Below are 13,195 nucleotides of genomic sequence, written 5' to 3' on the forward strand. Positions count from 1 at the left end.
CCGTTCGTGCATCATTGGCAGCTGCATCGCAGCGCGCGCGCGCGCGCGAAAATCTCTCTGTCACTCTAAAATTACTTATTTACTGTTATTTTTGTTTGTTTCCTTCTTCATTAACTTAACAAAATACGTATTTTTATCGCTAAAGTATAATAGAATGTACCTAATTTGTAAAAGCTTTCATCTTGTTTACGTGAAAATCGCTTTCAAACGATCAGGCTACAAATGATTAATCTGTGTTACAAAGAAAAGATATGACGTACCTCAATGCAAGATCGGCATGATTTTTTTTATTTCCGTTTTACTTTTTGTGTTACCAGGCGCTTCGGATCAGGGTTCAGAAAGCTAAATGAAACTTATATAGAACATACTTTTATTGCTACGCTGTATTTCTTACATTAGTAATGATACATTTAGGGATTACATTCAGAAAAAAGACAAGTAACGTAAATACGTTAATTTTTTCGTTAAAAATTATAATGAAGAGTTAAAAAGTTTTATCGAACACGTACATTGTCACTTTCGCTTCGATTTCTTCATTCTTTTGCATGAAAAAAAAGAATATATATTATAATTTACAGTCGAAGTAGTGAAATTGGTAAACAGGGAAGAAACGCAGTATACAATTTTTTTTTTTTTAATCACTCAACTAATCAGAATAAAAATTGCATTTTAGCAGTCTAGCTTGAATTTGGCTCATCGAGATTGGCTCATCGCGATGACTCTCGGAAACATCTCGGCAGCAGCTGATTCAACCGCTTTCTTGGCCGCATCGTCTTCTCAGCAGTTTCGAGCCCCTTGGCCTCGTGTAGAGGTAGCCTCCGTTCTAGTCTTCGCGGCTGATCGCCTGTGGCGTGAGGAAGTATAGAAGTGTCCGCCGTCCCCGAGCAGCCTGTAGGCGAAGTACGAGTTGGCCATGTCCGCGTTGCCGTTGCCTCTGGTGGGAATGAACTCGGCGTCCGGATTGATCGGCGGCCTAGGGGCTAGGGTTCTTATAGTTGACCATGACGTCGCCCTCAAGGGATTCGGCCTCTGCGGCGCGTACCCGCGGATCGCCTCCATCGAGTCACTGATGGGCACCAAGGCGTCTCTCTGCGGCAGCTGCTGCTGCTGATGCTGCTGATCCGTCCTCTGAGTGTTGTAGCCGCGCAGCTGGTCGAAGCGCTGGCGAGTGTTGCTCACCAGCGGCTGCAGCGAGTGGTCTCACAGCTGACTCGCCACCTGTACCTGACCACGGGTATGAACTTGCTGTCGGGGTTGATGGGCGGCAGCGGGTTCTTGTAGTTGACGAGCCCGTCGTTCTTGAACGAGTAGGGCCCGGGCATTTGGTCATCGTAGTGCACCTTGATATTCGGCGAGCGGAACTGGCGCGAACCGCCGTAGTCGGGCTGCGCGTTGTAGCTGTTCACGCTGGTGTACTGCGGTCTCTCGGTGACGCTAGACTTGCCGTAGATGGATAGCTTGCCCGAGGACAGCTTCTTGCCGAACATGGTGAAGTACTCCTTGATGGTCAGGTCGTCGAGGAGCTGCTCGTCCTGCTTGTTGAAGTACTGCTAATGCGCGGCCAGGGTGGTGTCGCGGATGGGCAAGACGGTCGTCAACTGGTGCTGGCGCGGCTGGTAGTAGGCCCTCTCCTTGTGCTTGACACCGAGGTAAGGCACCTTCTCGGTCTACAGCTTCTGGTAGGCCACGGCCTCGCTGCCCTCGTAGTCGTACTGTTCGCTCACCGTCTAGATGTCCTGGTACTCCTGGTAAAGCGGCAGCTCCTTCTGCCGACGAGACCGCTACTGCTAATGAGGCTGCAGCTCCTCGACGATCTCCGGCTTAGTGGAGCACGCGTGGCCACCGCGCTTCGAGTAGTTGGTCGCCTTGAAGCTGTACTGGTAGATGGTCTTGGACGTGGGTTTGCTGTACTCGGTCTCCGGCTGGCGGTAGTAGCTCTTGGGCCGGACCATGGTGCTGCAGTAGCTGAGCTTGAGTGGGGACCGGCTTGGCGCGGGCTGGTAGTACAGCGGCTCTGAGTGCAGCATCCTGAGGCTCTGGCTCCCAGCCGGCTGCGTCTCATATACTTGTCGTGGCTGCTGGTCACGCCCGAGTCCGGGTAGCGGAAAATCTGCGGACTCTTCACGATCGAGTCGAGCAACTTGACGCTGTATAGTCCTATAGGACGTCTGCTGCGAGTAGATCATCTCCACCAAATCGAAAGAAAATTTCTAGAAGCATCACAGAGAAGATCGTCTATCAATTATTGGAAAAATCGTTAACACGAAGACATCGCAACATATGTCAAGAGAGTTTCCATTCTTATGTGTTTGTTTGTTATCACTAGTACGAAATCCAGAGGTTGCCCTCTTCGTCAATAAACAATTAGAAAAGTTCGTTATAAGCGCTTCTGTTCTGTGTGTATAACAATTAATCGACATATCCGAAGAAATTTATTTACTCTTATTCTCAAAAGAGTGAAAAACGACACCTTAGCTTTCGCTTGTTATCTTAACTTATTTTTTATAATATATCTACTTTTCCTCGCGAAATTGACGGATCGCAGTAATTGTTAAATATATTCTTATTTCTACAGTCTAGAATTCATACGATATACAGAGTATTATTGAACGAAGGAAAAATAAAGCTCTCCTTACTCTTATCTGTCGAGATATATCTCTTTATGCTAATATAATATTACAGAGAAGGATCAAACATGGGCTGATAGGTATATAGCTCTCAGTTCTCACACGCAAACAATATAAATCACAATATTTACTTGTGTACCACGTCTGAGTGAATATGTACGTGTGTCAGTGTTCTCGTGTACATCACCGGAGACGGAGAAAATAACGCGATTTCATCCTGCCCTCTTTTCGCCAAAGCTCGTTGAGCAGTTTTGCACGTATCCTGTAATCAAGAATAATTTTGAATAAGTTAAATTTAAAAAAATAATTTAGATTTCTCGAAATAATATTTTGTAAATACCGTCTGCAGGATCGACACAATTTCATATGAATTGTCTTGTTCATTAGAAACAAAAGAGGGATCACAATCTTCATTTGCCAGGAAGTCATCTTTTTGTAGTGAATTTTAAAGAATTTTCATTGCTTTCTCTTAAGTTCTGTACAGTTTCGCACTTATCCTGAAATTTAAACAATTTTTTAATCAGTTTATCAAATTTAGATTTTAGATTTATTTTAAACATTTGATGTATATCTTATGTATTGATACTATTTCATTTAAATTTTCAGATCAGAATTAGAGAGGAGATCATTATGATCATAATGATCATTCTTCAGAAAGTCATTTTGAGCAGTTGAGTCCGTATTTTCTACTTCACCATGTACCATTGATGTTTTCTTGTTGGTCTTTTGCTCTTTAAGCAGTTCAGAAAAATCCTGATCTTTCGAACTTTCCTTGCATTCTTCTAAGTGCTGAACAGTACTTTGTAATTTAAAACAACTTTGAATTAGTTTAATAAAGAACTTAAAATATTTTAAATATGCTATACACATACCCTCTGCTTATAATCTTACCTTATGCTCGCTTAATCCACTATCCTCATTTTTCAATTTTGAATTTTCAAAACGCTGAATGATCTGCGTTTTCATTGATGTCTTTGTAGCACTGTGCTTTTCCCATCCAATTTCCTTCCATATTAAGGTACGACATATGATGAGAAACTCTAACTTTTTGATGTATTTTTTTTTGTTTCAACAAGTGATTGGCCTTTCTGAATCAGATATTTGGATTCTTGAATATCCATGGCCAAAAATTCGTTTACACTTACTGGATCACTTTTACTAGACCATACTGAATTTGTGATGGATTCAAGTGTGTGAACAGCTATATGTTCTACTAATATACTTGTCCAACCCAAAAATTCGCTAAATAAAATGTATAAATGATCCTTATAAAGCTGTGGACAGTAGTAGGCATTTATTTTACTAGATGCATTCTTGATATCTCTATTTGAACCACACACTCGTAATTTCAAATCATTAATGTAGTTCGTTGCTTTATTTTTTGGCTCATTCAGCATAGTATTTACATCGTTTCTTAAATAATCCAAACTGTTAGAGTTTTCCAATAAAATCTTTTCAAAACTTTCATAACTATTTAAGATAGTATGTGTCTTGATTTTTTTTGTCAGTGATAATCTATTACTAAACACTAAATCGTCTTCGTGTGGTATCATCATAAATGATAATATACACAGCACAGTCTCCTCAAATTCTTGTAACTCTTTAACTTCACTCAAGTAAAGAATGCACTTTAAATAAAATGTCTTTACAGGTTTTGGTTTTTCTTTGAAACAATTGGCTTCAAAAAGAACTTGAAGTATCGTAAAAGTATCCACATGTATTATAACCAGCTGACTATTATTGCTGTTTTGAATTAAATTTTCATAGCACAGTAATGTGAAGTCACTGTAGGAGCACTTATTAAAGGCTTCGGAAAATCCATTCAAAATACTTCTATGATATCCAATGTTTAGATGTGATTGTAATGGTACACCATTTTTAAGAAACTCCAAACAAAAATTGAGTATAAATGAACAGTTCAGTGATTCGCTGACTAGTTGTGCTAGTCTAATGGTAGTCGACTCAAAATTGCAAGTGAGAGAAAACCAAAAGAGATTTTCGCTAGTATAATTGATCATCTTTGAACGAGTTAAAAGCCCATATTATAAACTAAAAGAGAAAAGGGCAAATTCATTTTCACTAGATCTTTGTACAGATCTATTTGTTCGGCAGACCAGTACATAACACTGAATGGACAAATTGATATTTTTCGAATTAAACCATAATATTGTACACTATAGTACATTTTTATAATCTCTGTGTAATCATCAGAGCACTTTTCAGGTTTTGAATCTTGGCGTTGTTTGAACTGCATATCATTATCTGCATTTGAATTACTTTCTTCACTATTTTCTTGACTTTTACACTATTTACTTTATTTTCAGATGTGGTTTTTGTTTCTCTTCTTTTTTTTAAATTTAATACCTGGATACTGGTATTCTTTTAAGTCACTTTGTATACTCCAGCGATCTTGCTGTACATAAATGTACAGATTGTGCTTTTTCATGGGATATAACTGTCTCACTGCTGTACTCCATACTGTGTCTTTTTCCTTTTTTAATTTATAATTTTCGTCGAATATATTTAATGTCATCGTATTTTGTGCCTGTTTCTGGAGGCATTTTGCGTACTCACGCGTTACTTAAGTGTTCCCTAAACTACTTCTCCACTCGCAGATCACCTCGCGTATTTATGTGCGCACTTCTAGGTTAGATTGCTGGTTGTATTCTTGAAGACGAAGCCGACCGGAGAAATGACCTTCATGAGCAGAGCTCGTAACGGATCTCGCGTGTGCATCAGTACTGTCTAATGCAGAAAGAAAATGCGCGAAGAGCCGCCGAGCCGAAGACGAAGATTAGGACGAACGAGTAACGACGAACTGAGTCCGGGGTCGGTCCCGTCGGTCTTGGTGGTACTAGAGTCAAGGGATAATTCTGTAGTATTATTGGAATGGTGGAATATGGAATAGGAACAACATTTTTACCACTCACCCACCCAGAAAATAAAAAATATTAATTATTAATTATTTAAGTTGTTATAGCTTAATTATTCTTTCGGGTGCCATCTGCGCGTGACATGCGCAGTCGATATGGATGAATAAAAATATAAAATACCGCCATTTTCAAGCCAAAAGTTGATTTCATTTTTGGGTGGTGGCTCGGCAGCACCCAATTTTAAGTTTGATTTTTCTCAAAAACTAAATTATCATAAAGTTAAAATTTATAATTCTGGGTGCCAAGTTCATGAACCTGGTCCAGGGAGTAAAAGACAAGTAGACTTGACTCCGTGTTCTGAAAATGGCCAACGGTTTTCGGCCAATATAGCCAGAGGGTATATTCCATTACTTTTATATATATATATATATATATATATATATATATATGTGTGTGTGTGTGCGTGTGTGTGTGTGTGTGTGTGGCGGTCCCCTCCTACCACCACACGCGGCCCGACGCGCCACCTAGTGGAGCACCACGACGTGGCGAGGAGGAGGAGAGCTTAGAAGTTTAGTCATTTTCGTAAATCAGTCACGGTCTGGCCGCCAGTGCGAACAGACAGTCATCTTATACATAGTTTAATGTAATCTAGACACAATCGGCACTCGGTATTATCTTTATTCCTTGTACCTTGTCTGTTCGTCCTTGCCTACCTTATCTCCTATTAGGGAGCGTAGAAGAAGAGATGCAATCATCTAAGTCTCTAAAGTGGTGACCCCGACTTCGAATATTAGCAATCCGCGAGTCATCGCGTGGCGCAATTTTCGACGCCGCGCCATTTCGCGAAACCTCGACCGCGAGCTCGCTCTCTTCAGAGCTCGCCTCGGCTTTCGTTTCCGGCGGCCAGCAGCCTTTTGCTCACTTCGAGTTTTTAGCTCTCATCTCGGTCTTTACACCGAAAAACACACGTCTTTTCGCGCGGCCCTTTTCAGCCGCGCGATAACGCTTTTTACTCTTTCGGACATCATGTCTCGCGTAGGTCCCTTTACAGCCATGCGACGACGCTTTTATCACTTTGACGATTTCACGTCACGCGTCGGCCATTTCCAGCCCGCGCCGACGCTCTTAACCACGCTGCGGCCCACGCATAGCCGCAGAGTACGATTCTCACCGGCTCATCTGCCGGTGAGACCCACAAAATACCGCAACATCGGTTGGGAGACCAGCGAGCAGCGGAGCCAACAACAACGGCTACTACTAAATCATCGCTCGGACGCCGCGCCAGCCAGCATCATCGAGCGGACACCGCGCCAGCCAGCGTCATCGCTCGGACGCCAGACGCCACGTTAGCCGTCAGCAACCCACAGACACCGGGCGCCGTGTCAACCAGCAACAACACCAACGGCGCAGCTAGCCTCGTACGCCATGGCCATCTTCATACCGTCTCCGGCGCCTCGCAGCTTCACTACTCTCGCAAGGCCCGAGTTGTTTTTTCCGTCGCGCCCTTGCAAAACCTGTCACTCGGCGCCGGGAACGCCGTCGCGACGCGCAAAGCCGCCATTTTGCGTCGCTCGCCCGCCTCGCTGGCTCGCTCGCGCGCAAACGGCCATCTTCGGGTCGCGCATCACATCGCGCGCCGCGCGACGCGTCAACAGCATCGGCAACAACAACGCTAGCGCGCCGATGCCGCGTCCACTGTCAGCACGGAAAAGCTGCTCGAGGCTCAACAACGCCCAACGCAGCATCATCAGCAGCCTTGCAGCTACGGACGCCAGCATCGCTGACATACACCGTCGCTTCACGCTGACACCAGCCATTTTCAGCCGCTTCAGCAACGTGGCAGCTCGCGCCGAAGCTACGGCATGTCGCGCGCGCGCCCCACTCTCGCGTCTTGCACGGCACAGCGAGCAGCCGCACACCTCGCTCGCAGCGACAGACGCCGTGCAGTCCAGTACATCACTGGGCCAACGAATCGCTGACGACGACGCAGCATAGCTGATCGACAACCTGGCAACAGCAGCCCACCACGCAGCGTCACCTTCAACCGCATCCTCGGTTCCGACGTCCTGGCACATTCGGTACCCGAGGATGTTCAGCGAAGGACTCCTTTCAACGCCGACAACCCAGGGCTCTGGGTCGTCGGCATCATCACCACCAACACCATCAAGGCCATCCCTGAGGGTGACCTTCTCACTCCTTAGGCCTTCCGCTAACGACTCCTGGACGCTGCGCAGCAACCTCCGGACAAAGACACTGCAGCCCAGGCAGACATATTCTTTTTTTATTTCTACACCAGCATCACCGGCCATAGGCTTCTGCGGATATATTTCTGGGCCCAAGTTCATCCAGCCAATAAGGACCTGGCGACTCTGGCCCATAAACATCAACATCATCGCAGCCTCGCTGCATCCGGGCTCGGTAGCCCTCATCAGCACAGACGCCACGTCACGCATCCGCAGCCTCCATAAATTAATGCGATCAATCGCGCGATTATTCCCGCGATTAATCACGCGAATAATCGCGCGATTTTTGCAGTAGGGTTTGGACGCGCCTCTACCGGCCGCACGCACACATCGTTAGACTCGCCGCTTCGGTGAGCAAGAGACTCACACGTACATGCTGGCAGCGCTAATGTGCGTGCTCACGCGGCTGATTGCAGCCTACTTTAGATTACGCCCTGCCGAAAATCACGGATTGAAATCGATTGAATAAGATTGAAATTTAATCTACTTTAATAATTTTCAATACAACCAATCGACTGCTCCAATTCTACAGATTAAAATATTATCAAATTAAATCGCTTTTAATCGAAATGCCGTGTTATGCGCCAATTAGACATTGAATTGAATACATTTTTATCGACATTTATGTAATTTCGTGAAATGTTATTTATCTGCAGATTTGACATTAAATTTCAATCGATTTGAATAAAAATTGATTGTTGATGAATATTTTTTATAAAACATTTAATATGAATAAAATGTGTCAGCCTACCATTAACTAGACTGGCCGGTCAAAGCAAACACAAATATCACGTCACACCAACAAACTACCTTACCACGGTAACCAGGGCTGTTACATGGTAGGCATAACAGAGGCCGGCGAACCAACGACGGTCGGCAACGCAAAACGCGACAAGACAAGCCAGCGACTGACACGTGCGGCTACAGAAGAAAGGGCGACGACCCTGAATAAACCAGGTCAAACATAGGGCGACTCCCCGGGGCTGCCGGACAATAAGGAAGGCATAAATCTCTGGCAACCAAACCCAAATAAGTAGAAATCGATGCCACAATGAGGGAAATTACAATAAAGAAAACCATTGCAGATGGCCAGGCTAGGGGCCACGTACTGAGTGGCGCTGATTAATAAAAGGGGAGCTCACCCCGCTGAGTCACACATCCTCCCAAATTCCTGGTTAACTAGAACCTTCCCTATACTTATGCATCGCCCTTATCCCTATAAATACCAATGGAGAGCAAGGAGGAGCATCTTTCGGATTCCGAAGTTCTTACTGGTATGGCGAAGCTCTGCCCAACTCGCGACTTAAACTATTTTTTCGTAACTGGACTTAGACTCAGAGCGTTCGCCTAGTTTTCGAACTTAGTCGTATTTTTGCCTCAGACACGAGTTGTACTTAGTCGAGGTCCTATATCTTAGACTATTTGTAATCAGACAAGTTGAATAAATCATTTCACGTAATTACTAAATCTTGCGTACAAATTATTACATTCAAAACTCCGCGCCCTCGAGACAAGCTACAGCGCCAGAATGAGAGCGAGCCAGCCAGTCGGTAAATACAAGCTAGCACTTTCAAAGTAAGTCGTTTCTTCTTATCTTTATTCATATGTTAACGTCAGTGTTGCATGCAACGTTATTGTGTCAGTTCATAGTGTCGTAACTGAACCATTTCAATATATTTGGAAGTCACTCTGAGTCTCGTCACTCCGTGAGCTATCACTATTACACCGTCAGTCGAGTTTTTTTTATTCACCGTCGCTTTTTTACCTTTTTCTCTAGGCGGTATCGCGTGAGCGGACTGTGCTAAATAAAAGGTCTCATCGACTCGGAATTCGTAATTATCTCTAACGTGCGAGTATTCGCCCTGTGCGGCCGCCCGGACGTAACAGAAACTGGGGACCCCTTCCGGTCTTGGTTTTTTTTTTAAAGCAAGCGCGGTAAGATCGTCGAAAACATGGCGTTAGGCGGGCCGAATAAATTCGACGTCGAGGCATTGCAAAGTTTAAAAGTAAATGCGAAGGCGTTAAAACCAGACGTACAGAGAGAGGATTGGGACACCAAAAACATTCGTCGAACAAGCAAATAGACCCGGACGCAGTCAAAGTCAAAAAATTTCAGTTTTCGACACTGCGTCCTACACAGTAAAGCAGCAGAAAAAGTAATGCGAGATTTACCGAGGTTTGATGGAAAAACATACCAGTAGACGTATTTGTGTTGCGTTTACAACAAGCCGCGAACGCGCTCACCGCGGAAGGAGAACTCGAACTCGCAAAAGTAATTTACTCAAAATTAGACGGCAACGCGTACAACTCGACAATTAATAAAACATTCAGATCAGTAAGAGAGATTAGTAAACATCTCGAATCAACATTCGGATCGGGAAAATCGACGGACGAATTACTCGGAGAGCTCGCGAAAATAAGGCAAAAGAAAGGAGAAAAGGTCGTAACTTATTCTAACAGAATTCGAATTTTGGACGTAAATATTAAGGCGGCAGCAAGTATGGAAAGAAAAGCGACGCCGATTTTTAACGCGGAACTTAGCCGAAAACTAATATATCATTTCAAGATAGGACTAGATTGGCCAATAAGCACACGGCTTGGCGAGTTTGACGACGTAAACGAAGCAATAATACATGCAATCGAAATAGAACGCGACTTCGCATATTATCCGAAAAATCAAGATCAAAGAAATAACTCGGCTCAAATTTGCATAGTAAACCCTCAAGCTATAGAAAAATGCCAGATCTGCAGTAATAAAGGCCATACAGCACAAAAATGTTGGTACAGAAATCAGATTCCGATTAAAATGAAACCGTAAGATCACCAGTCCGACTGCAAACGAGGGAGGGGCCAAACAATAGCGCGATGCAGGATGCAAGACAGACGCCATAGCGAAGCCAACCCCCACCGCAACCTACGTCCCAGAATCAAGGGGAGCAATACGTTCACAGACAAAGAGTAACCTTTGCGAATGAAAATGCGCGCGCCGAAAACAAACCCACATGCAATTATTGTAAAAAAGAGGGCCATTTCATAGCAAAATGTAGGAAAAGGGAATATAACAACAACGTGCGGAACGAACGACCGAAAGCAGGCTGCGCCCGAAACAGGGATTCAAATGCCGCGAGCAGTAATAAGCATCCGCGAAGTAAAACTCAGCTTGTACGCAAAATCACCCTCAATCAAACTAATAAACCCGCTAAACGGCAGAGAGATCATGGCAGGAGTAACACAGACTCTCGGCACGATCACATTATACTTCGCGCACTTTAAAATAGAATTTCATTTAGTGAACAACGATTTTCCGATCAAAGAAAACGGACTGTTGGGGTGCGATTTTTTTTTTCACAATCGGGAGCAAGTATCGACTACAAAAACGATTGCTTAAAGATCGGAGAGCATATGATAGCGTTCACTAATGAGGTAAAGGGAGAAATCGCTGAAATCGAGGAAAATAAAAATCTAAATCAAGGAGAAAATCGAGATAATATCAGCGAAAGCAATAATCTAAATTGTAACAAGGTGGATTTGTCTCGGAAAATCCGACGTGAGATTACGCTATTCACACGTTAATACTGGCATCAATATCGCCCGACCGTATTTATCAAACGGGCGCCAGGTCGAACGAATTTTACTTTTAACGAAGTTCACTAATACGTTGCCGACTACTAGAGACTTCTTATCTCTAAGGAGATTCGGCCGTGGATAAAGTCGGAAGAAAAATTATGACACTTTATTTTAATACACTAAAATCACAATTCTTTTATTTTTAACTGACTATGTGGTTCACAGCGAAACGTCGGCTAATATTCGGCGGTAAACTTACATTCGTACAATACACTTCCACGACAATCTAACCTCCCGAAGGTCAAATACAATGGCTTCGCGACTAGAGCAAATCTAATACCCGGCAGCACGGCTACGAAATAGGCATACGAATACCTAACTCTCTACCTCAACTTTCTCGGCAAAAAACGATTCTTGCTCTCGTACTGATGATGTCTCGTGCTCTGAAAATTTCGTTGCAAACAATAGAAAAACTACTAAGATTTTAGACACTACGGGGGGGGGGGGTTTGCTCCAGGCTTCGTTGCAAAACGGAATCTATTTTCTCCAAATCTTCAACTGCTTTCTTCTAAGTCTCGTACCCAAGTGTCCGAGTCACCTCGGCGAATTTCGACACGAGGTCTCGCATACAATTGCGCGCATGCGCTATACATACTTCATTAATTTATTGTTGTTTTACAAGCTTTCTGACAGAACATATTGCATAAAAACATACTCTCGCGAGTCAGTATCACTCCTTTATTCAGTACATAATTTTCGCTCTGAAAATTACATTATTTCATTCCGGCTAAATAATTCGCATGCTCATACGTCGACTCTCACACACACATGCTCAGGCTTATCGGTGAGCTGCGAGCGGGTCCGCACGACGCAGTTTTTCCCCTCCCAGCGGTTCGCTCTCTTCTTCACTTGCGTTGGTTCGGTGTTGCGCTGGCTTCTTCCAGGTAGTGTATGCGTGTGAGCCGATTGGAACGTAATGGTGTGGCTATACGCTATACGCAGTATAGCGTGGCGTGGTCTGCTACTCTCTCGTTCTTTGCGACGGGAACTAGTGACGATCATCCAACTGCTATTTCTCTCTCTCCGTTCTACAAAACAGATTCCCAATGCTATTAGTAACAACTCATAGAGTGGTACAGCCCCGGCAGAGAGTAGCATGGAAGAGAGAGAGAGGGAGAGAGAGAGAGAGAGAGAGAGAGAGAGAGAGAGAGAGAGAGAGGGAGAGAGAGAGAGAGGGAGAGAGAGAGGGAGAGAGAGAGAGAGAGAGAGTTTCCACCCCTACGGTCATCCCGTCGCAAAATCAAGGGCGAAATCAAGTCGAAATCAAGGATAGCAAAAATTTAAATCGAGAACAAAAGCAAGTCAAAATCGGTGTAGATAAAAATCTAAATCAAGAACAAATTCGAGACAAAATCAGCAAAAACGAAAATCGGAATCGAGAACAAAATTGGGATAAAAACCAAAAGCTAAATCAAGAACAAAATCAGGCGAGAATCGGGAGACTGAATCCGGAAAGAAATCTAAGTCAGAAACGAAATCTGCATGGTACAGCCAAAAATCTAAATCGAAATGAGGACGAAATCGGAAATATAAAAGCAATTCTAGAACGAAATCAAAGCAAAAAATTAAACGAACTTGAGAAGACAGGGGGAGAAAATTCAGCAGAAAAAGAAAGCGCGCTTGAAAAACTGGAAGCAATCCTGAGGGACGCGGAGCAGGTCATACAAAAATAGGCGCAAGTAGAGGAGTATTGTATATGTATAAAATAAACTTAGAGAAAGTGCAGAGATGTTTATTCAAAGATAGGTTTATTTTGAATGTCAGTTATTATTTACAATCAATAATATGAAGTTGCATGAAAAACAATAGAACTTAAAAAGAACGT

The 13,195-nt window shown here is 43.6% G+C and overlaps 1 protein-coding gene across 9 annotated transcripts in view; it reads left to right on the plus strand.

Annotated features, from left to right (window-relative positions):
- The window catches only part of LOC107981865 (ubiquitin-protein ligase E3B), a 583,577-nt gene that overhangs the window by 54,153 nt on the left and 516,229 nt on the right, over positions 1–13,195 (plus strand). The gene's annotated exons all lie outside the window — the stretch shown is intronic.

The sequence above is a fragment of the Nasonia vitripennis genome (genome assembly GCF_009193385.2).
Source record: "Nasonia vitripennis strain AsymCx chromosome 2 unlocalized genomic scaffold, Nvit_psr_1.1 chr2_random0004, whole genome shotgun sequence".
In the NCBI taxonomy this organism is placed as follows: Eukaryota; Metazoa; Arthropoda; class Insecta; order Hymenoptera; family Pteromalidae; genus Nasonia; species Nasonia vitripennis.